Below are 25,295 nucleotides of genomic sequence, written 5' to 3'. Positions count from 1 at the left end.
TACCGCAAAAGATATGCCCTTAAACTCTCTGCCGGGATATGGCACAGAACACATTTCAATTAGGGGAGTCTAGTTGCAGTCGTGATATCTCTACATCTATTTACATCTACATCTACATCCATACACCGCAAGCCACCTGACGGTATGTGGCGGAGGGTGCCCTGAGTACCTCTATCGGTTCTCCCTTCTATTCCAGTCTCGTATTGTTCGTGGAAAGAAGGATTGTCTGTATGCTTCTGTGTGGGCTCTAATCTCTCTGATTTTATTCTCATGGCCTCTTCGCGAGATATACGTAGGAGGGAGCAATATACTGCTGGACTCTTCGGTGAAAGTATGTTCTCGAAACTTCAACAAAATCCCGTACCGGGCTACTGAGCGTCTCTCCTGCAGAGTCTTCCACTGGAGTTTATCTATCATATCCGTAACGCTTTCGCGATTACTAAATGAACCTGTAACGAAGCGCGCTGCTCTCCGTTGGATCTTCTCTATCTCTTCTATCAACCCTATCTTGTACGGATCCCACAGCGCTGAGCAGTATTCAAGCAGTGGGCGAACAAGCGTACTGTAACCTACTTCCTCTGTTTTCGGATTGCACTTCCTTAGGATTCTTCCAATGAATCTCAGTCTGGCATCTGCTTTACCGACGATCAACTTTATATGATCATTCCATTTTAGATCACTCCTAATGCGTACTCCCAGATGATTTATGGAATTAACTGCTTCCAGTTGCTGACCTGCTATTTTGTAGCTAAATGATAAGGGATCTATCTTTCTATGTATTCGCAGCACATTACACTTGTCTACATTGAGATTCAATTGCCATTCCCTGCACCTTGCGTCAATTCGCTGCAGATCCTCCTGCATTTCAGTACAATTTTCCATTGTTATAACCTCTCGATACACCACAGCATCATCTGCAGAAAGCCTCAGTGAACTTCTGATGGCATCCACCAGGTCATTTATGTATACTGTGAACAGCAACGGTCGCATGACACTCCCCTGTGGCACACCTGAAATCACTCTTACTTCGGAAGACTTCTCTCCATTGAGAATGACATGCTGCGTTCTGTTATCTAGGAACTCCTCAATCCAATCACACAATTGGTCTGATAGTCCACATGCTCTTCCTTTGTTCATTAAACGACTGTGGGGAACTGTATCGAACGCCTTGCAGAAGTCAAGAAACACGGCATCTACCTGGAAACCCGTGTCTGTGGCCCTCTGAGTCTCGTGGACGAATAGCGCGAGCTGGGTTTCACAATACCGTCTTTTTCTAAACCCATGCTGATTCCTACAGAGTAGATTTCTAGTGTCCAGGAAAGTCATTATACTCCAACATAATACGTGTTCCAAAATTCTACAACTGATCGACGTTAGGGATGTAGGTCTATAGTTCTGCACATCTGTTCGACGTCCCTTCTTGAAAATGGGGGTGACCTGTGCCCTTTTCCAATCCTTTGGAACGCTACGCCCTTCTAGAGACCTACGGTACACCGCTGCAACAAGGGGGGCAAGTTCCTTCGCGTACTCTGTGTAAAATCGAACTGGTATCCCATCAGGTCCAGCGGCCTTTCCTCTTTTGAGCGATTTTAATAGGTGAATGATATGGCCACTCAGATCGCCTGACGTGAATCCCATCGAACATTTATGAGACGTAATGGAGGTCCGTTCGTGCACAAAATCCAGCACCTGCAATACTTTCGCAATTGCGGATCGATACAGAGACCGCAAGGCTCAATATTTCTACCGGGGGCTTCCAAGTACGAGGGTTGGAACTTACATAGTGGCAACTATTTATTCCCAACCGGTATAAAAGGTTTACAGGTTTGCACCAGTTACTGTCCTTCAAAGTAGTCACCAGCGTTGTGTAGAACCTGTTGCCAGTGATGTGGAAGGCGTAGTATACCGTTAGCAGAGCCTGTTCTGTTGATAGTGCGAATGGAGCGGTCTACTGCCTGCAGAATCTCTGGAACAGTTCTAAAGCGAATTCCACGAAGTGGTTCCTTCATCTTCGGAATCAAATCAAAGCCACAAGGACTTAAGTCCAGGGAGTATGGTGTATGGTACAATACTTCCCAGTCCCATCGACTGAACAGAGCAGCCACAGCTTGCGCTGTATGGGTCCGCGCATTGTCGGGCAAAATGATGGGCGGGTTGCGCAGAAAGTATCGCCGCTTCCTTCACAAAGCTGGTCGCAGGTGATGCTCCAAAAACGAACAGTAATACAGTGCATTGACGGTCTGCCGTGGAGGAACTTAATGCATTAGGATAACACCATCACTGTCTTACACGAGAATCATCATACTAGGGCTCTGACTCACTTTCGACTTTCACGGCGACCCGTAAGGACGCCATTCGTTGGATTGGCGTTTCAGTTTTGGCTCGTACGATGTGGCCCACGTCTCATCCAGTGTTACGGTACGGTGTAAGAAAGCCTTTCTTTCTCACTCATAGCGCTCCACGTGCGTCTGAGCAGCGTCGTAACGCATCCATTTCAGCATTTCCATCAATTCATGTGCATTTCAGCATTTCCATCGATTCATGTGGAAACCATCGTGATTCAATTTTTCGCATTCCCAGGCGTTCCTTCAGGATGCGAAGCACAGTCGTATGCGCTAATCGGGTTTCTTGGGCGTGCTCACGAATCGTATGAAGTCGATCACTGTCCACTGACTCGCCAACATTAGACGCTAGGACGACCTGCCCTATGCATGCTGATAAAGTTTTCCTACCTTTGTTGTACCCAACGTACCACTGTTCTGTACAGCAATGCCGAATCCTCGCAAGCCCCTTGAAGACCCTGATGACACTGTCGTGTTGTACGACCTCTGGCACATGCAGCTTGATCCAACTCCGTTGCTCCCGTTTCAAAAACATAGTGACACGGTTACGTTAGTCCGCAGCTCGTGGTCGTGCGGTAGCGTTCTCACTTCCCGCGCCCGGGTTCCCGGGTTCGATTCCCGGCGGGGTCAGGGATTTTCTCTGCCTCGTTAGGTTTAAGTAGTTCTAAGTTCTAGGGGACTGATGACCATAGATGTTAAATCCCATTGTGCTCAGAGCTATTTGAACCATTTTGAACGGTTTCGTTAGACCGCTCGCTCACAAGTGACTGTGTTTCCTTCGATTGAGCGCACGCTGGTGACATTGGACGGGCGAGTTCATTTGCTCGGAGGTAAGGTGGGTATGTCAACAACTCGTGCTATCAACGAAAATAGTAGATTCCATTGCATATCGTCTCCACAACAGTGTTCCCCTTAGTTAAGTTCCAACCTATATACTTGTTGAGTCCACGCCATGTTGAGATGCTGCTCTACAACGGGTAGAAGGAGCTCCTCCAAATCTTTATCACCTATGTGTACAGTGAAACGTTGAAGTGTTAAACTTAGCACGGCTTTGCAAAGGTCTTGCAGACGGTTTTAGAGAAGGAAACTCACTACCTAAGTTGAGCATAATACAACATGTCCCTCAGTGTAAGTGTTGTGATCTCGGTCTCAGAACGCGCACACAATCCCGACGGGACGTTGTACTTTTGGTGACGAGACTTAAAGGTGACATCACGGCCTACCGCAACTCAGAACACCGCGCACCTGAGACGCGGGTGCGAGTGCTGTGCTAGCTAACGACACCTCGCTGACCTCGACTCGCCGAAGGCGCTGGCCACTTGAGCGGGGAAAGCCGGGCGCCGCGCTATCGCGGCTGCGATCGCGCTGGCCTTATCACGAGCGCCACGCGTGCGTGCTAACCAGGCCCACTATCGCGCATCGCGTGCGTGTGTGCCGCCGGCACGCCCCGCGCTTAAAGCCGATGCCGTTCTGCGAGCACGACTCGACGCTCGCCCCAGCGCTCCGTGCAAATGGCAAGAGATGGAGTACAATGTGACCGAATACTTTATGGACAAAAATATACACCCACACTCTGCGAAAACGAGAGGCAGGGAGTACTTCAGAGTGTACCTGTTATTAGGCTTTGGTCCGTACTATTCACGTGTGAAGCGCGGGAAGAATGATTGCTTAAACACGTCTGTGAACGTGCTGTAACCTGGTCTGCACAACCCCTACACGAACGTCTGTGATTTTAAGAGGTGCATTCAAGTTCTAAGGCCTCCGATTTCTTTTCTAATTAACAACTCACCCGAAATCGATGAAACTGGCGTTAATTCTCGACGTAATCGCCCTGCAGACGTACATATTTTTCACAACGCTGACGCCATGTTTCCATGGCAGCGGCGAAGGCTTCTTCAAGAGTCTGTTTTGACCACTGGAAAATCGCTGAGGCAATAGCAGCACGGCTGGTGAATGTGCGGCCACGGAGAGTATCTTTCATTGTTGTAAAAAGCCAAAAGTCACTAGGAGCCAGGTCAGGTGAGTAGGGAGCATGAGGAATCACTCCAAAGTTGTTAGCACGAAGAAACTGTTGCGTAACGTTAGCTCGATGTGCGGGTGCGTTGTCTTGGTGAAACAGCACACGCGCAGCCCTTCCCGTACGTTTTTGTTGCAGTGCAGAAAGGAATTTGTTCTTCAAAACATTTTCGTAGCATGCACCTGTTACCGTAGTGCCCTTTGGAACGCAATGGGTAAGGATTACGCCCTCGCTGTCCCAGAACATGGACGCCATCAATTTTTCAGCAGTGGCGGTTACCCGAAATTTTTTTGGTGGCGGTGAATCTGTGTGCTTCCATTGAGCTGACTGGCGCTTTGTTTCTGGATTGAAAAATGGCATCCACGACTCATTCCCATTCATGCTGTCGTTGCGCGTCAACATTGCTTGGCAACATGCCACACGGGCAGCCAAGTGGTCGTCCGTCAGTATTAGTGGCACCCACTGGATGACACTTTTCGCATTTTCAGGTCGTCATGCAGGATTCTTTGCACAGAACCCACAGAAATGCCAACTCTGGAGGCGATCTGTTCAACAGTCATTCGGCGATCCCCCCCAAAAATTCTCTCCACTTTCTCGATCATGTCGTCAGACCGGTTTGTGCGAGCCCGAGGTTGTTTCGGTTTGTTGTCACACGATGTGCTGCCTTCATTAAACTGTCGCACCCACGAACGCACTTTCGACACATCCATAACACCATCACCACATGTCTCCTTCAACTGTCGATGAATTTCAATTGGTTTCACACCACGCAAATTCAGAAAACGAATGATTGCACGCTGTTCAAGTAAGGAAAACGTCGCCATTTTAAGTATTTAAAATAGTTCTCATTCTCGCCGCTGGCGGTAAAATTCCATCTGCCGTACGGTGATGCCATCTCTGGGACGTATTGACGATGTACGCGGCCTCACTTTAAAACAATGCGCATGTTTCTATCTCTTTCCAGTCCGGAGAAAAAAAATCGGAGGCCTTAGAACTTGAATGCACCTCGTACACTGAAGTGTCGGACCTCTTTTAGCGTGGCATAATGCTGTAATTAGACGTGGCGTGGAGTCGACAACTAGTTGGAATTCTCCTGCACAAGTATTGAGCCTCTATAGCCGTCCGTAATTGCAAAAGTGTTGCCGGTACAGGACTGTGCCCCATGAACTTTCGATGCGATTCTTTCATAGGTAACTAAAGCCAAATTTTGCTGCACTGTCCTAAAGGATACGTTATTCTTATGTCCCACGTTGATTTCCGCAGTTATTTCACGCAATGTTGCTTGTCTGTGATCTTGGTGGCCAGATCATTCGCTCGAAAAGTACAAGATGTTCTTCAGACAAATTGCGATCAATTGTTTCTCGATGGTATGTCCAATTGTCATCCATAAAATTTCCATCATTGTTTGGGAACAAGAAGTCCATGAATGGCTGCAACTGGTCTCCAACTAGCCGAACATAGTCATTTAGAGTCAATGATCGGTTCACTTCTATCAGAGGACCCAGTCAATTCCATGTAAACACAGCCCGCCCCACCATGGAACCACCACCAGCTTGCACAGCGCTTCGTGGACAACTTTCTTCTATGGCTTCGTGAGGTCTGTGCCTCACTCGGACCTTACCATCAGCTGTTACCAAAAGAAATCGGGACTCATCTGACCAGGTTTTGCAGGCATATAGGGTCCAACTGATATGGACACGAGCCCGGCCGACTGGTGTGGCCGTGCGGTTCTAGGCGCTTCAGTCTGGAACCGCGTGACCGCTACGGTCGCAGGTTCGAATCCTGCCTCGGGCATGGATGTGTGTGATATCCTTAGGTTAATTAGGTTTAAGTAGTTCTACGTTCTAGGGGACTGACGACCACAGATGTTAAGTCCCATAGTGCTCAGAGCCATTTGAACCATTTGACACGAGCCCAGGACAGGCGCTGCAGCGATTTGGTGTTAGCAAAGGAACTCACTCGCGTTGGTCGTCTGCTGCCATAGGTCACCGACGCCAAATTTTGCAGCACTGTTCTAAAGGATACCTTCTTCATACGTCCCACATTCAGTTCTGCTGTTATTTCCCGCAGTTTTGTTTACCTGTTAGCAGTGAAAAATCTACACGAACGCCGCTGCTCTTGGTCGCTAAGTGAAGGCAGTCGGCCACTGAGCTGTACATGGTGAAAGTAATGCCTGAACTTTGGTACTCTCGCTAAACTCTTGTACTGTGGATGGATCTCTGAATAGTGAATCCCCTACGGATTTTCGAAATGGAAATTCGTCTAGACCCAACTACCATTCCTCTTTCAAAGTCTATTAATTCCAGTCGTGCCGCCAAAATCACGTCGGAAACCTTTTTACACGAATCGCCTGAATACAAACGACGGCTCCACTGAACTTTTATACCTTGCGTGCGCGGTACTATCGCCATCTGTATATGAGCATATCACTATGCCATGACTTTTTTTTTTACTTCAGTGAAGTAGCGATATTACTAAGTGAGCAAGGAAACGATTACCAATTGCAGATTCCTTGTCTAATGGCTTCCAATGGAAACACAAATATTTTCAATATTTCGCGTATTTATTACCGAAATTGAAAGCGTAAAATGCCGTAATAATCTACTCATTAATAGGTATAACCTTTTGTTAAAATTTTAAGTCAAGTATTACATTAAAAAACTTGTACGTTTGTCTTGTGGCAGCGAAATTAATGGAGCCCAAATACCCGGACATTATTCATCCAGTATTTGAGAGCGCTTTGCGACATCCAACAATCGTTGCACGTTATTTGAAAACTTGACGGAACTTTTTCTCCTTGACACAAAATGACGAAAGGAAAAAAAGTATATCGCTTACTATATTTTCACTGTTCATGCAGTAAAGAACTCTACAGGGGAGGAATCGGGGGTTAAGTGAGATACAATGTATTTGGTATTGGATGCTACTTACTGGTTGTTCTGATAATTATAACACCGCCCCCATTTTAAAGTTTATGCTCGACAGTTGGACAAATGAAGAAAATGTTGTGTTAACATGAAGATACGTAACGGCTATTTTGACGATTGGTTTTAGATTTTGAGAGCAGAATTGGAGAGCTTGAAGCCAACTGGAGCCATGTACAATAATCTTTTTTATGAAAGATATCGATAACTCAAGGTGTCCATACTTCCTTCAGATATTATTTCTGAGTAAAACACGACATTTTTCGTACGATATCGTGTGCGTGGAGGCAGACGTGGATGCGTTCAACGCCATCTGATGATCTGAACGCTGTCAGGTCCATCTTGTCGCCACTTTTGTCAAGTTCCAAGCACATGTTTGATGTCGAAGTGTTTGTCTTGCAGCGGGCTTAGACTTCTGTAAATATAGTGCTCCACTGAGTCATTCGATGGCGTTTCCGAACTTGGTTTTCCATCCTCTGTGCCCGCATCTCGTGGTCGTGCGGTAGCGTTCTCGCTTCCCACGCCCGGGTTCCCGGGTTCGATTCCCGGCGGGGTCAGGGATATTCTCTGCCTCGTGATGGCTGGGTGTTGTGTGATGTCCTTAGGTTAGTTAGGTTTAAGTAGTTCTAAGTTCTAGGGGACTGATGACCATAGCTGTTAAGTCCCATAGTGCTCAGAGCCATTTGAACCATTTGAACCATCCTCTGTAGGTTCCCAGAGACATCCCCTACAGTCCCAAGATGTTTTCAGGTCGTACATGCCGTTTATTCACTATACGTACGATAATAATGGTAGATTAAAACAAATATCAATAATAATATTTTTTCAGTAATAGTTGTAGTAACGGGCCTAGTAATTGGTGTAGTGGTCCTGTAAGTAGATTGGTTAGTAGTGATAGTTCAAATGTATATAGCATTGAAATGTGAAAATATAATCAAATATTAGTAGCTAGCAGGTGTGAAAACAGATGGGATGAAAGGGTAAACTTATTCTGACACTTTCGCTATCAAATACGAAATGCAGTAGATAACGTATTTCTGAAGTCTTTCCATAGAACAGAGAGCCGTAGCTGGTTGTGCTTGCACTGAACGGTGGAGTTGTGATTCTTCCGTACCTTCTTCTGCACGACCTGAAAAGCGTTACGAGGATTGATTTTCGGTTTAAACCGCCCGGTTCGCTGCGTGGGCAGTGAAGATGCGAGCAGGACTGGGAGCTTGGTGCTCTGCCGCAGTAAGCCCGTTAACAAATGTGAGTGCGTCCGGACGCCTGGACCAACACTCGTGGTCAGCGTAAAACTGGGACTCGATTGCTGAAAGCGGTACTGGAGTAGCCGAGGGCGAAGCGTTAGGTGTGTTTAAATTTCTATGGGCTCGCTTTTTGCAGGAATTTAACCCGCTGAATTACGTAGCTTGTATCATGAGCCGGTATACCTCGTAAGGACAAAAGAGAGACCACTGTGCTGTCACTTTAGGTTAGTTTCCCACGGAGGAAAATGATTATCTACTCAGGGTACGACCGTGTAAGCCGTCAAAAACTCCTCCAGTAGTATGCACACTAATAAGGATGGGATGAAATGTCACATAAAAAAATTTTGCAAGTTCGATTAGGGCTCCAGCTCTGTGATTGGTTAGTGTAAAAATAAGAACAATCTCCTTTGGACCAGTGGCCTGATGCAAACCTTTCTACTGAACGCCACTTCGGCCACTTGCGCGTTATTTCTAGCTACTCCTAAGATCGTTGAGAGGTAGACGTAAGGTTAAAACGAAGGGTGAAAAATCCGAGATAGATCCCACGACTCTCTCTGTTTTCAGGCAAGCCCGACAGGTGTTTCCGTATAGTTCGCCTCTAAGTTTGGTGAATTACTTTGTATCAAAACATGTGACATGTATGGCCGTATCTGTTGACTATATTGACTTAGAAGTATAAATTTTTTTCATCGCCAAGAAACCGCGGACTTTAGTATGTGGTATAAGTTTCAGCTTGATATCTCTACCCGTTCCTGATAAAAAAAGGGGTCTTAACTGATGGACAGACAGATTCAAAATGGTTCAAATGGCTCTGAGCACTATGGGACTTAACAGCTATGGTCATCAGTCCCCTAGAACTTAGAACTACTTAAACCTAACTAACCTAAGGACAACACACAACACCCAGTCATCACGAGGCAGAGAAAATCCCTGACCCCGCCGGGAATCGAACCCGGGACCCCGTGCTCGAGAAGCGAGAACGCTACCGCGAGACCACGAGCTGCGGACAAACAGACAGACAAACAATAAATGCAAGTATGTATATTTATATCTCACATGATAACAGATTAACAGTTTTCGATGTTCCTTTCGTTCACTTTTACCGTGAAACCATGCTTCCTCCTGCCAAATGTTATGATTCTAGGCCAACAGGAAGTAGCCTATAGAGTTTAATGAGAGAGTTTGCGAGTATCAAAACACGTGACGTAAGTATTCGTGTGCTTTCATTGTATTAACGTAGAAGCTTACATTTTTTTTTACACAACCAAAATATCGTAGACTTTACTACAGTGGTGTCCAAAATTAAAGCAAAAAACTGTGTCTAATTTACAATATAAACATACAAACTGTCAACAGATATCGTTACGATGATGTTCTAGACGGAAGATGGTATTCCGTTCAACGGACAATCACGCCCGCAATGACTTCAGGACACCTATCAAGCGTTGTAGTGTTTGCAGGGTAGTCCAGCATCCAAAGTCGCTGTGTTCACAGTCACAGACGGTGCAGTATGGCGCAGAGAATGCGCCTGCATACTGTCAGCTGTGGAGGGCCATAGGAAGAATGGAAGCAGAAGAGTGGTAAACTGATGTGACCGATGGCTTAATGTAAATCTTCTGTTCTTTCTCTTATCAGTAGACAGTTTAGAAAGAACGAAACTGATTTCGCACATCAGGTCAGAGCCGACCACGTGAGACATCAGGAAGAGTGTACGGTTATTTGGCTGTAAGGGCACCACGGTACCGCCTTAGTACTGCACTGCAACTGGAATCTGACATCGGAACATACCCTAGACGTTTTGTATCGAGGCAAACGGTGTATAGAAATAAGTGCGCAGACGTAGTCGCTCTGATAAATATCCGATGGTAGTTCATGCTCGCAATTACGAAAAAATTTCCTGTATACTAGGTAAGTCTCCATACATACGTCGGAAGTACATTAATAACATCTTTGCGTTCATATTTCTTGTACAACCTATGTAAAGAGAAAATTCGCAGCTAATTTTCTAAAATTAAGGGTCTTAATCACCTAGGTATATTTATCGCTAGATAAGGAATTACACAAGCCCGTTTAAATACGTAATTAATGTAACGGAACTGTTTTCTGCACTACGTGAGTTATTTATCATTTGCGACGCCGTGGCTGCAGACAACTCACAGACCGCAGCAATTCAGTGCAGCTAATGGTGTTCGGCTTGCCGCCGCCGTGGGAACACTGCAGCCTGCCCGTCGCCTCTCATATTCCAGCGCCACGCGCTGCGTCAAACACCAGCGCTAATGAAACTTACTGCGGTAGCAGTGTCCCAACCCATGCACGTCTTGCTGCTAGTGGCTACAGATAACTCGACGCTAATTCACAGAAAAGTGTTTGTAAAATCAAACGAATTTTCAGTAGTAAATAACAAAACAGAAGAAGTCAAAATATACCTAAATAAACCGGAAAAAGACAAACATGAGAACAGCGAAAAACTTATGAAAATTGACGATCACAAAGAAGAATCTTGCTACCTTGGAAGAAAAATCACCCATGACGAATGAAGCAACAAAGACATAAGAAGCAAACTAGCAAAGGCTAAGAGGGCATTGCTGGCCAACAGAAGTCTACTAGTATCAAACATGGCCCTAATTTTGTGGAGGAAATTTATGAGGATTAACGTTTTGAGCACAACATTGAATGGCAATGAATCATGAAAATGAGATTTAACTGAAGAATTTTTGTGGAATCCGATGGAATGATAAAACAAAGAATGAGAAGCTTCTCCGCAGAATTTGTGAAGAGATGAATATATGGAAAACACTGACGAGAAGAAGGGTCTGTATGATATGACGTGTATTAGGAAAAATTATGAAAGACTGTGCTAGTAAAACTCTTGCGTTATTTGATACAGAAACAGCCGAGTAAAAATCAACCTACTCAAACAGTATTCTCTTTACTTATTCTGAACATCACTAAACTGACACACAATATTTTTAGCGCAATGCAATATGACTTTCGATAATCCCTACAAAAGAATGGCCCTGACTAACAATAACCTATACCTTTCATGAATCACTTACCTCATAAAAATCTTCTTCGCTCGAACTACTGTAATACAACGAGCGCCAATACTGCAGCAAAATAAAAGATTCTAACTACTGAAGGCACTAACTACTCTAAGGCATAGTTAGCAAATGAAAGATTTTGATAGACAACAAATAATGTATTTACCTTAATAGTGTTCCAAAGTCATCATATATATATATCAATCAATTCATGACATCCATCTTTACAAATTTCCTTTTTCTGGCGGACACACGTCCAGATCGTCCGATTATAGTAACGTCTCAAAACTCTGGCATCTCTCTTTCTCCACATCTACCACTGCTGGCGGGTCACCTCCAACTGTTCAACGCTACGCGCTGTTCACATCCAACTGCCAACACTAAAGAAGCGAATATTCCAACAATAAGTTAAACCAGCTACAGACAGCACACAGCGCAGACAGCGATTTTCATACGGAGCACTACATGACATTACCAACATAAAAACCTAAACTGCGTACTTACAACTTTAGGAAATAACCTCCATGGTAATAAACGGAACTGTAGAGAATAAAAGCTTTAAGAAACGACATAGATGGGAATACATTCAACAAATAACTGAGTACGTAGGGTGCAAATGCTATTCTGAAACGGGGAGGTAGTTCGTGAACCGCCTGAAAATAAAAGTTTCAAATAATATTCATTTATTGCCCTTTATCCATTTTGTAGCATGTGCATTTGCTGACAGACTAAGATATATGATGCTGTACGAGAGGCAGTCAAATGAAAACGGGAAAAACTGAAAAAGTAAGTAAACTGTTTACTGTTTCGAAGGTTATAGCCATAAAAGTTAATACATTTGCCGCACTAAGAGACAAGGCGACCATTGCATTCATGGAAAAATTTTTGGGGTGCATACGGAAAAATGATTGTGCACATCTTCGTCCGAAGCAAATTGAAGCCCACGACTGGCTTTCTTCATGGGCCAAAATAATATAAAAAGGACATTGGGAGAGATTGGGATTGTATCTGCAGCGTAGACGAAACAACCTTAACATCATGTCGGGCGTCCACTCTCATCACCTTAGTTGTCTCTCTGTTGATTTTCCCTCCATCCTCCTGTAATACTTCTCCATGTCTCCAAGACCTACTCAAATCCCGTACCATAATGACTTCAGATAATCCTGTTGGAAGCAATCATTAGAGGTGAGATTCTGTAATCAATCTTTCTTTAGCACAGGACTTCCCAGCAAACGATGAGATGTATCTGTTGTGCAGTTTTGTCATCTGAATGACAATTTAGACACCCGAGCATCCATCTGTTCACAGCCACTTTCCTACAACATGCTGCATCCAGCAGAAAAAGTTTGAAAGTTTCTAGTTCCCTGACCAAAATTGACAGAAATCTGTATTGTGTGCAGTTGGTTTAAATACTTCAGCTACGTGGTGGAAAAAATTATGCTCTATTTAAACCTTGCTGTAACTGGGCGGTAACTAAGTAACCTAGTGAAGCGGCAGTGGGCTAAGACATGGGATACACAGGCTGACCCTTTGGTGGTAATTTTGAAATTGGTCGCAGCGACATCGCTGCAGTAGTATTCCGAATGCAGCAGTCTACTCAATGGTGGACTAGGCTGCTACAAGCTGTATCATGAAGCAACGTTTCTCAGCTAGCTTTGTGGACGGAAACCAACTCCAGTCACGATAAACGCGGTCGAAGGAAGTATGAATACACGCAGACTAGCTGGTAGAAGCACTTCCATCGGCGCTGTGTATTGGTCTGGCGCAATCGGAGCGCCAAGCATCACTCATACGTGGAGAGCAGCCGCTTCAACTTCATCCAGCAGCACCATCTACTAGACTAGACTCTGATCTGAATTGGTGGTTCCGGGCTTCGAAATGGATCCGCTGAGGCTGCGCCCTCGCAGGTTGCCATCTTGTGGTACTCGATCCAGACTTCCAGAGTCGACATTTCGACTCGGAGAGTCCGAATGCCCACGCCAGCCGCCTTGGACTGTGAGCAATATATGCCAATCAAGCAGTAAGCAGTCTTTGTTGACCGAGCGAGGTGGCGCAGTGGTTAGCAAACTGGACTCAGGTTCGGGAGGACGATGGTTCAAACAAGCACACGGGCGTCCTCAATTAGGTTCTGCGTGATACCCCTAAATCGATGGTTATTCGGAAAGTAAGAAACGATCGGTCGCGAAATGGGAACCGATGAAGTTTTGCACAGGTGTGTTGGGCAGTGTCTCTAGTATGACCGTCGATCGCGTCACGTCGTTCTTTTTAGTTCTGAGCACACAGGGAGCACATAAAGATACCTAGAACAATAGTGTCTCCCGCCAAGTATGAGGGCCCGGTGAGAAATTTCGCCTGAAGCTATGCAGCCAACATTACATAACTGTCGTGTGTTTTTTTCTTCAGGACAATTCTCAGCCACATTATGCAGATGCTCCTGCATGGTTTTCAATTGGAAGTGTTTGATTACCCACAATACAGCCGGTAATTGTCTCCCTCTGAGTTTCATCCCTGCTCACATGAACCGCTGGCTATGAAGGCAACATTTTGGCACAGACAATGAGCTGTAGGCCTGTGTAGAGAATTGACGGAAAGCACTGCGGACTGCCTTCGATAACGAGAGTATATGAAAGTTGGTACAACGCTATGACAAACGTCGGATCGGCGATTATGGAGATAAATAGCTGGAAGTTTTAGCTAACTGTTGCAGATAAAACAGTTTTGATTTTCACTGTGATTTCCATTTCGCTGCCAATCGTTCCTTACTTTCCGAATGGTCCTTGTATGTACCATTTGTAATCAAGCAGGTGCTTCTTAAGGAACTCACGCATAATTGTTTGCAGTTCTGCACAATCTGCCGTCTTGTTATGTAAATTTCTCTATGTATAAGCATTTAGTGGAGAGTGAAGATACAGCTGGGTTTGTAAAACGTTATAAAAGGTCTGTTACAAACCTTACGGTCTCTTTGTCGTAATGAAACACAGCGGGCGATCGCTAGGCTGTTGATGTGCGTGCGAATCATTGGGGTCGCAGTTTACGTCAGATTATCTCGAACTAGAGTTCTCTGATACAGGTCCCTTTAGGATGACATGTCAACCTATCCTGAATAACAAAAAAGTTGTCAGCACGGCGAAAATTGTGTAACCTCATCAGGAAATGCATATTCGTGAACTGTTCATATACCATATATTCCCGAAAAATTGTCGACTGTAACAGTGACGAGCAAATATAAAAAAAAAATTATTTGCTTTAGTCTGCAGTATCATTTTTATTTTGTCTACTGTGGACAACACTTAATTGATTAGAATATCGCCGGCCGAAGTGGCCGTGCGGTTAAAGGCGCTGCAGTCTGGAACCGCAAGACCGCTACGGTCGCAGGTTCGAATCCTGCCTCGGGCATGGTTGTTTGTGATGTCCTTAGGTTAGTTAGGTTTAACTAGTTCTAAGTTCTAGGGGACTAATAACCTCAGCAGTTGAGTCCCATAGTGCTCAGAGCCATTTTGATTAGAATATCCATGGTCAAATCGGTGTTTAAAGCTTGTAAGGGTTCTGCAGATTAGATTATGCTTTGAGATAATTATTACGAAAAAAATTGATCGGTTGTGCTGAGTAAGTTAGTACTGAAGATAGCCAATCAGAACACTTCGTGCGAAAATTCAAGCAACCCGCTAGGTACAGTTAGTTGTTCTCACAGCGTAGATGATAGCAGACGAAAATGATCAGCTTTTAGCTCGGGTTCGAGCCCACTATCATTCCACGTCCGATTTTAGCGTCACTCTCTTGTTCGGCTTTATGGCAGTCCGGCCATAGGCATCCTCTGTTGTGGGTCTGACCACACGTCTTGCGTCATCCATTGTGGTTACCCCAAATCAGCGTTCTGCCCTCTCCAGCGGACACATTCGCTACTAAAGGTGCATAGCCACAATTGTAGTTCTACTGTAGGAGACGTATAAAAATGTATGTATTACTGGGAGACTCAGTAGCGCTGCGACATGGGCAGCACTTCGCCACCCTGGGTTGCCTGTCATCGATCATCCACCACACAATCCCAACTTTGCTCTATCCAATTTTCATCTGTTTCCAGAATTTGAAAAACACATTCGAGGATTTCACTTTGATTGCGATGAAGGTGATGCAAGCAGAGGTGAGGTTGTGGCTCAGTCAACGAAGTCAAATATTCTGCAATGACGGTGTCAACAAACTATCCTCTCACTGGAAGAATTGTGTTCTTCACCAGGGCGACTACGTTGAGAAATGAATGTGCAGACGTGAAGAACAGAGGTGTTGATGGCAATAAAGTCTCTTTTAGTTAAAATTCTGCAAGAGTTTTTACGCAAAAAAGTCTGAAACATTACTTTTCAGAAAGCCCTCTTAAAATCCGTAACCGGGAAACAATGAAGTTGTCTGCATTTACAATTACGTGACTATTCTGCAATTAACAGTTAAGTACCTGACAAAGGGTTCATCGGACCACCTTCAAGCTATTTCTCTATTGTTCCATTGTCTAACAGCGCGGGAAAGACGAACAGTCAAACCTTTCCATGCGAGATCTGATTTCTCTTTTAATTACAATGATTATACTTTCGAATTCAGAAGTGAAAGTTGGAGAGTGAAATTTTGTGAAAAGTCCCTTGCACAAGGAAAACGCCTTTGTTGTAATGATCAGCGCCCCAGCTCGCGTATCATATCCATGTCACCCTCTCCTCTGTTTGCGATAATACAAAATGACCTGTCCTTCCTTGAGCTTTTGTGTACAGTGTCCTTTCTCAATCCTATCTTATGCGGATCCCACAACGCGCAACAATATTCCAGAAGAGGGGGGGCAAGCTTAGTGTAGGTACTCTCTGTAGTAGACAAAGTAGGCGTGATACCTCTTCTAAATGTTTCGCCCATAAATCGCAGTCTTTGATTCACTTTCAACACAGCATTATCTGTGTGATCGTTCACTTCAAAGTATTCGTAATTGTAGTTCCTAAGTGTTTAGCTGAATTGACAGACTTTAGATTTGTGTGCTTTATGGAGTGACCGAAATTAAGCGGATTTATTTCAGTACTCATGTGGATGACCTCATAACTTTCATTATTGACAGTCAGTTTCCACTTCTCGCACTATACAGCTCTCTTGTGTAAGTCATTTTGCAGTTTGTTTTGATCATCCTGTGACTTAACAACTCGATAAATGACAGGATCATCTGCAACCAATCTAAAAGGGGTGATCAGATTGGTCCCTAAATCGTTTACATAGATGAGAAACATGCGCGGGATTACAATACTTCCTTGAGGAATGCAAGATACCAGTTCAGTTTTACACGATAACTTTCCGGCAATTAGTGTGACCTTTCTGACAGGAAATCATTGCATGTCATGCTGAAAGAGAGAGTGCTCCAGGTGGACGAAGTTTCCTGCTGTTAGAAGCTCCATTATACACACGATTTCTCACTGACTGGCATAGTTACGATACACGCTGCCACGTTACCCGCTACAGTTCGGAGTTCCCTAGTGGCAGAGGATTGTAACTTGCGTCAACAAAGCGGGAAAAATCAACCGGGTAATATTCATTACATGTAGCTCTACCGATATAGAGAATAGAATGAGAAATTCGAAGACATCATTTTCCAGCACGACCCCTTTCATGAAGTGCCCAGGGAGAAAACAGGTAAATCACATTTAGTATAATACTTATGAGTGGAATTTTAAACTTGCAGGATTACAAAAAATTTTAAAACACTACAAATTAGTGTAAACAATATAACTACAATGTCAAATTTCATGATTTTAGAGGAAGTACCTTAGAAAAAAATAACGACTGAAATTACGTGAAAAAAAGGCAATACATGCAGAGAAAGTATATCTTTACCAACATAACAACGTGGTAAGAAGTCACATTTTAGTTGGCTGTCGTCCCTTCTTTGGGTTGTTTACCTCTGTAAGTTCCTCTTCATTGGTCTCGAATTATGATTCGTTATGTGGTACGCTGGAAAAAAAACTTCTTCCGACGTGAGCACATTACTGTTTAAGTTTTTGAAGGTCTGCATATTGGTCTTGCGATATTGACAGGAGCTCTGAAAGTATACCCCTAGGATTAGTTACCTGCAAACCTATCTTGATTTACTTTACAAAAAGTTTCATGTAACAGAATACGTATAATTATATCCTTGATGAACCCATAAGAAATCGTCATGTCCCTGCGGTGGATACTCAGGCTGTTCATCAGAACATTCCAAATTTACTGGTGACGGCTTTCCATTGTAAGTAATTCTGCATTTGAACGACTTATCTCCCTTCACAACGAAACCTGCTCTGAAAGGCCCTGTCTTCAAAGAACACTTCAGTTTGTAACTTGCTGCCGGCCGCTGTGGCAAAGCGGTTCTAGGCGCTTCAGTGCGCAACCGTGCGACTGCTACGGTCACAGGTTCGAATTCTGCCTCGGGCATGGATGTGTGTGATGTCCTTAGGTTAGTTATGTTTACGTACTTCTAAGTTCTAGGGGACTGATGACTTCAGATGTTAAGCCCCATAGTGATCAGAGCCATTAGAACCATCTTATTGGTAACTTGCTTTAGAAACAATCGCTTTTGAAAACGTAGTCCAATCTCGTAGAATATCTTGTTGAATAGGAATTACTCCTTGGATTCACTTTTGTGGTTCCAAAATCCTTAATCCTGCCTTTCGGCAACACTGCAGTAGTTTTCTGTATTATGAAACCTAAATTTTTATCGCATTCCATGTAATAATATTCTCTTAGTACAAATGCTATTTTGGTACTATCTGATGTCTCACTCTTATTAAAGACATAGTGAAGGTATAAAGACACTTGAGAGTTCTTATTCTGACCTAAGCAGAAATCGCAAAATGTTATAAGGACCCTTACCTTCGTATCAAGGATTTCACTCACATAATTGTGCAAAAAACTAATAAATTGATTCGCTCATCCTACTTTTTTAGTGTAAGTATAAAATATTGGATCTTTCTTGAACATTTGATGAATGTCAAAATGTTAAACCACTATTGACGATTGTAATAAACATCATTTGTACTGATAATTGGCCAAGGCAGATTCTTCTTTACAGTCCATGCATACTGCTTGATTTTCCTGTATCTCTTGACTTTCTTTCATTTGTTTTCGCTTTCTTTAATAAAATGTAATAGTCTTTATCTTAAGAACTTGTTCCTCCTTGCTAAGCACTTTGATTTGTATTTTCTAACTTTTTTCGTAAATATTTTGTGGAAGCTTTGCATTCAAACCTTTTAATCATGTTTGAACTTTGTCACATGTTGATCAAGTATCAGTACCCAGAGACCACAATTTAATTTGCTGTTAAATATTTATATCTCTATACGTCATATGCAACAGGAAGTTCAGAGTATAATTCTTTATGTAACTCAAAGCATTTTTTTAATTGAAGGTACATTCGGTCTGTCTTTCCCTTGTTATAGTGGGTCTCTCCTCTCTTAAACACATCTGTGTGGTTTATAATGGCTACCACATTTTCTTTGAATAGTTTTAAGATGAGTAGCTTGTATATCTCTTTTCTCTTTGGGAGACATTCCAAGACGGTTCGTACTCGACTATATAGTATTCAATCAGTGCTTTGTTATTTCAAAGCAAGTAAAGCCTTAGCAAGCGAGAATTGCACTAATCGTTCAGCTTACAGTGAGTCAGAAGAAGGAATATCTGGCACTGGAATCTTGATATGTAGGCCTTCTGCGAGCAATTAATGTCATAGAATTAAGCTGGTTGAACAGGAAGACCAATAATTTCGGTTACCTGCCAAATTAAAATTATTAATAATCTGTTCTTTTTCATGGGGTTTGACTTCACTGAAACACTCAGAAAGTGAGCATTTGCAGTCACTGCCTAACTCTTGAGACATTGTCCTAATTTCCCTATAAACGTTACTGATACTGCCAAAACTTCTTCTCTTTCTACCTGATAGATTAACAAGTGGTTTCTCACCGTCTTGTGATAAACTACACATTCTGAAAATCCTAACAGGATCACATTACTATCACACTATAAAATACTGGAAAGAAAGAAATTCAGTCTATGATGTTTGCAGTCGCAACTCAACTGATCTAAAAGGAGCAATGTGAACAGCTTAAGTGAACCTTTCAGTTAAAAGACCGGCTTAGAACGTTATTTCCAAAAGTGAGATCCTTTGTATCTTGATAACTTGCCACTTTATTTGAAAGTCATTTTAAAAGCGTTGTAGTATTGACGACTAGCTATAAGAGAGTGTCATAATTAAGTGGGCTAATCCCGTTTCTTACGTGGTGTCTTCATATGTCATACATTTTACGGGGTCGACTGTCCAGCTTCGATGATACAAGTTGCAATCTTGCCACTAGAGGGCTCCGAACTGTAAAGTGTAACATGGCGATTGTGTGAGTAATCGTGTTCCCAACGGCAGAACACGTGCCTCCACTTCAAATCCATAGAAGAATGGAAGCTCTATTTCAGCATGGCAATGTCAGACCATGCAGGAGGGCTGCGACATAGGCAACAATCCGACTCCTTGGGTTGTGTGTCATAGACCATAATCCGTACAGTTCTGACTTGGCTGCATTCGATTTTCATCAGTTCCCAAAACCTGAAGAACACTTTGCTTATTTCCTGAAGTCGTTTCCTAGCAAAGAATGTAGTGGCTGACGGAGCTATTTGACGAAGATACCTGGAGCATCAACCATCGTTCCTTCATTGGCATTATGTCGGAATTCGCTGAGCATCAGCAACAGTGGATTTGTGTGCCAAATGTATTACACGTCAGTATAAATTGAAGAAAAAGAACTTGTCTGTTTCTACCTGCCTTCTCTATAGTAGTTTAAGGATGAATTGAATAAGGGCGTCCTGAAAAGTAATGCCTCCGAATTCTTTTTCCAGTCCTCAACATCGATTGTGGTATTACATGTCATGCCTATTTCTCGGTCGGCAACGCTCTGCCGCTAGGGTAGTCCAAATGGTTCAAATGGCTCTGAGCACTATCGGACTTAACATCTGAGGTCATCAGTCCCCTAGAACTTAGAACTACTTAAACCTAACTAACCTACGGACATCACACACATCCATGCCCGAGGCAGAATTGGAACCTGCGACCGTAACGGTCGCGCGGTTCCAGACTGAAGTCCCTAGAACCGCTCGGCTGTCTAGGGTAGTCCGAATTCGAGCGTGTAACATGACGGTGTGTAATGTAATTAAGTTGCTGCATGAGAAACACCGTGCTGTAACGGAGTTTCAAACCGAGAAACGGTTTCTCCACACTTGGGACACCTTCTCCTTCAGCGTTACAGTGCGGAACCACACACGAAGGCTGCGACAACTGCAATAATACGACGCCTTGGATTCAGCAGTAAGAGCAGAGGTGAGGTTGTAGCGCAGCCAACAATGTCAAACATTCTACAAAGATGGAATCAAGGCAAACCGGGTGTCTCATTAGAAGAAATGCGTTCGTAAGGTATGTAGACACGAAGATTAAAGGTAGAGAATGTTGGTAAAGTTTGTCTTATTTAAGAAGCCTTAAAAGTTTTCTTATAAAATATTTGGAGGCATTACTTCTCAACTCGCTATTGTATAATCAACGTCACCAGTAGTAAATCTGTAGACCAAATGGATAAGATAGTTGTATTTGGTATGCTAATGTGTATTGCTGTGTGGTAGGTATTTTTGATCCACATGATACACTGCGTTTCTTCCTATGATGATGGTTATAAAAAAAGAAACTGATGAAGTATAAAGTTGAATGTGTACGGGAGATGGCTATGAATATGATTTCTTCAAGTATTTTGCAGTAAATTAACTCTGCAGTGTGATTCAGTTGCCCCTACCGCTGGATTTTATACAGCTCGCAACGTCTTCTAATTCAATGTGCAGGAGTTTCGTATCCTATTTCTAGCTACAGACAAACTACTAGCTATTAGTCCTACAGTAAAAATGAACAAGACCTGCTTGAAAGAAATTTAATGATGTTAAATTTTTTCCTAGGATATTTTTTCGCTGGAGGGCACGGTTTTTGAGTTATTCGAGAAAAACGTATTTGAAAGTCAATTTTGTGAGTTTGTCTTCAATAATTCTAAAAGTACGACCGCTAGCAAAAAAGAATCCCAGTACAAAATTTAACTGCTTAAAATTTCGCACAAAAGGGTGCTGTTCATTTCAGCTGTAGACAAGACAGGTTGCCTGTAGTGTATGTGACGATGTAAAATTCTTGTGTGTGCTAATTAAGGCGTTGCGGGTTGCATAAAATCCAGCGGTAGGGGCAGCTGAATACAGTATTAGTTAGTTATAAATTATAGTGAAAAACAACTTATCTGAAGCACCCTATAAATTGTAAACAGTAACATGTCTGTGGCACGCCAATGAGGTACTGCCGAAGTTGGCGATTTCGTCCTGTTAAAGGTGGTAGGACGTCAAACGGGCCGTCTTGGTGCAGGAGAGACGCCACAGGAAATTTTAATTTCCACTGTCTATACTTTTAAGAATAAATTCATAAAACTTTGTCAGCATGAGAAAGAATGATTCAGGATTCACAATCATAGCAGTGGAAGTTCAAAAAAATTACAAAATAAATTTGTTTTGCATGTGAATTTTTTCACTTCTATTGGCTGCGTTTGTTGCTAGAGGTACACGTTTCTTCATAAATAAGAGAAATTTTTCGATAAAGTTTTGCACAGCGTACAAACGATACTTACAGGTGTACGAAACTCTAGAAATTATTTAATTTATGAAAAAATGAATGTGCTGTTACATTTTAAACTTCATGCTTAGAAAAAACTCAAATTTTATAGTTAATTATCTCAATTTTTACCACAGTTTTTAATAGATTTGGAAAATTCTAGAGTTTCGTGCACCTGTAAGTATGGTTTGTTTGCTGTGCAAAATTAATCGAAGTATCCCTATTACTTCTGAAGAAAAGTGTACCTACAGCAACAAATGCAGCCAATGGTGAGTGAAAAAAGGGTGAAATACAAATGTAAAAAAAAATTATTGTCTTATATTTTTGAACTTCCACCGCTTTAAGGGTAAATCCTGAAACCTTTGTGGTCATTCTGACAAAGTTTTATGAATTTATTTTTAAAATTATAGAGAGTGGAATCTGAAAATTCCTGTGGTGTCTCTCCTGCTCCAAGTCGTCCCGTTTGAAGTCCTACCTCTCTTAAGAACGACATGTTCAGTTCCATCTGCGAGGAAGTCTCAGATATAGCACTATCCTATCCAACTGCAAGTGAATCGACACTGTCTCGAGCTTGACGTAGGTGGAGCGGTTGAGGGATCCACGGTATCGCTGGCAGGGCGAGCCGCCGCCAGCACCACGATGTACCCTTCGGCGGACGACCCTCCGCGACCTCATGAATACGTGAGCCGGTCGCGCCTCCTCGCGCGAGGACCGCCTGTTTATTTCAGAGCGCAGGCCGGCCGCGCATTTGTCGTGGGCCGCCACCGCTCACGTGATCGGAATATCCGCGGCAGCTCCGACGCCGACGTCGCCACGGGCTTATTTTAATATTATGCAAAACTGCGCGTTTATATTCCAGTTAAGCGTGATCGAGCTGGCGGCAAATTGCGCGCATTATTTCGGTCGGCCGGCATTTTCCCTGTGACTGCGCGTAACAGCGGCGGCCACAGGTGAAGCGAATTGTGCCGCCGCCCTGCCGTCCGATCGCGCCGCAACGCGCCGAGCCGCGCCACTTCAATTTTAGCGGAAAATTTCTCCCTCCCGCCCTGCAATCTGCTGCCGACGCGGCTCCGGGTCAGACGTACTAAAAAAAAAAAAAATTAAAAAAATGACGACCAGGCAATCCCTTCATTTCTCTCGCTCCTTGAGCACTGAAAGCGCTTCCCAATTGTAATTTCTAGTGTCTTTGTCTGCTGTCCACGTTATGGTCTACTTTAGAAATGAACTGCGAGCCAGGCACCGTTAAGAGGCGGTGGAGAAACTATATTTCCAGCGCAACTAGAAAATTCGATACTGCAGTTGTCTGAAGGTGGATTTTAGTCAGCAACAGCTACGAATCTAGTACTACTGGAACGCCCCTTCTGAGTGAGGAGTGGCGTGTGCTGGATACTGTGGGGTGCATTCTCCTGTGTAGCACGCGAGCTCAATGAGTGCTTACTCAAAATCGTCTTGAAAAGAGCTGCAACCAGTAGGATTAGGAGGACTGCGATCATCGCCGACAGATAGATAGTACAACACATACGAAATGATACTTTCAATTTCGAGAGATCAAGATGAGCGGCATGGAGACGTTGTTGTTGTTGTGGTCTTCAGTCCTAAGACTGGTATGATGCAGCTCTCCATGTTACTCTATCCTGTGCAAGCTTCTTCATCTCCCAGTACCTACTGCAACCTACATCCTTCTGAATCTGCTTAGTGTATTCATGTCTTGGTCTCCCCCTACGATTTTTACCCTCCACGCTGCCCTCCAATGCTAAATTGGTGATCCCTTGATGCCTCAGAGCATGTCCTACCAACCGATCCCTTCTTCTGGTCAAGTTGTGCCACAAACTCCTCTTCTCCCCAATCCTGTTCAGTACCTCCTCATTAGTTATGTGATCTACCCATCTAATCTTCAGCATTCTTCTGTAGCACCACATTTCGAAAGCTTCTATTCTCTTCTTGTCCAAACTATTTACCGTCCATGTTTCACTTCCATACATGGCTACACTCCATACAAATACTTTCAGAAATGACTTCCTGACACTTAAATCTACGAGGGCCGTTCAGAAAGTAACCTCCGGTTGATTTAAAAAAATACACCAAGTTAAATAAAAATATTTTAATATATACATCTTACAACTACATCTTTGCACTATTTTTCTACATAGTCTCCATAGCGATTGAGGCACTTATCGTATCTCTTCACAAGCTTTGAAATTCCTTCTGCATAAAAATCACCCGCTTGTGCCTGGAGCCAGCCTGTGACCGCATCTTTGAGCTCTTCGTCGTCATCAAACCGCTGTGATCCGAGCCATTTCTTCAAATGCATGAAGAGGTGATAATCACTTGGCGCCAGGTCTGGGCTGTAAGGTGGATGGTTGATAACGTCCCACTTGAAGGACTCAAGAAGGGCCGTTGTTCTGCGACCAGAGTGAGGACGGGCGTTATCGTGCAAAAAAACGATACCGGAAGTCAGCATACCAAGGCGTTTGTTCTGTATAGCCCGTCGAAACTTCTTTAATGTTTCACAGTACACTTCTTGATTAATGGTCGTACCACGTTCCATGAATTCAACCAACAACACCCCTTTGGCATCCCAAAACACCGTTGCCATCAGTTTTCTGGCAGAAAAATCTTGCGAGGCTTTTCTTGGTTTGGTAGGCGAATTTGAATGTGCCCACATCTTCGATTGTTCTTTTGTCTCAGGGTTCACGTACTTAATCCAGGTTTCGTCACCGGTCACGATTCTGTTCAACAATGGTTCTCCTTCGTCCTCATAACGTGACAGAAAGTCTAATGCAGAGGCCATTCTTTGAGTTTTGTGGTGGTCGGTAAGAATTTTGGGCACCCATCGTGCACAGAACTTACGGTAACCCAATCTTGCTGTCACTATCTCGTACAAGAGAGTCTTAGAAATCTGTGGAAAACCAGTAGACAACTCCGACATTGAGAAACGTCGATTTTCACGAACTTTTGCATCAACTGTCTGAACGAGTTGGTCAGTCACCAATGATGGTCTACCACTCCTCTCTTCATCATGAACGTTTTCTCGTCCACTTTTAAATAAACGTACCCA

Source organism: Schistocerca nitens, chromosome 5 (assembly GCF_023898315.1).
Source record: "Schistocerca nitens isolate TAMUIC-IGC-003100 chromosome 5, iqSchNite1.1, whole genome shotgun sequence".
Taxonomy (NCBI): domain Eukaryota; kingdom Metazoa; phylum Arthropoda; class Insecta; order Orthoptera; family Acrididae; genus Schistocerca; species Schistocerca nitens.
Note: the sequence above shows the minus strand (reverse complement) of the source record.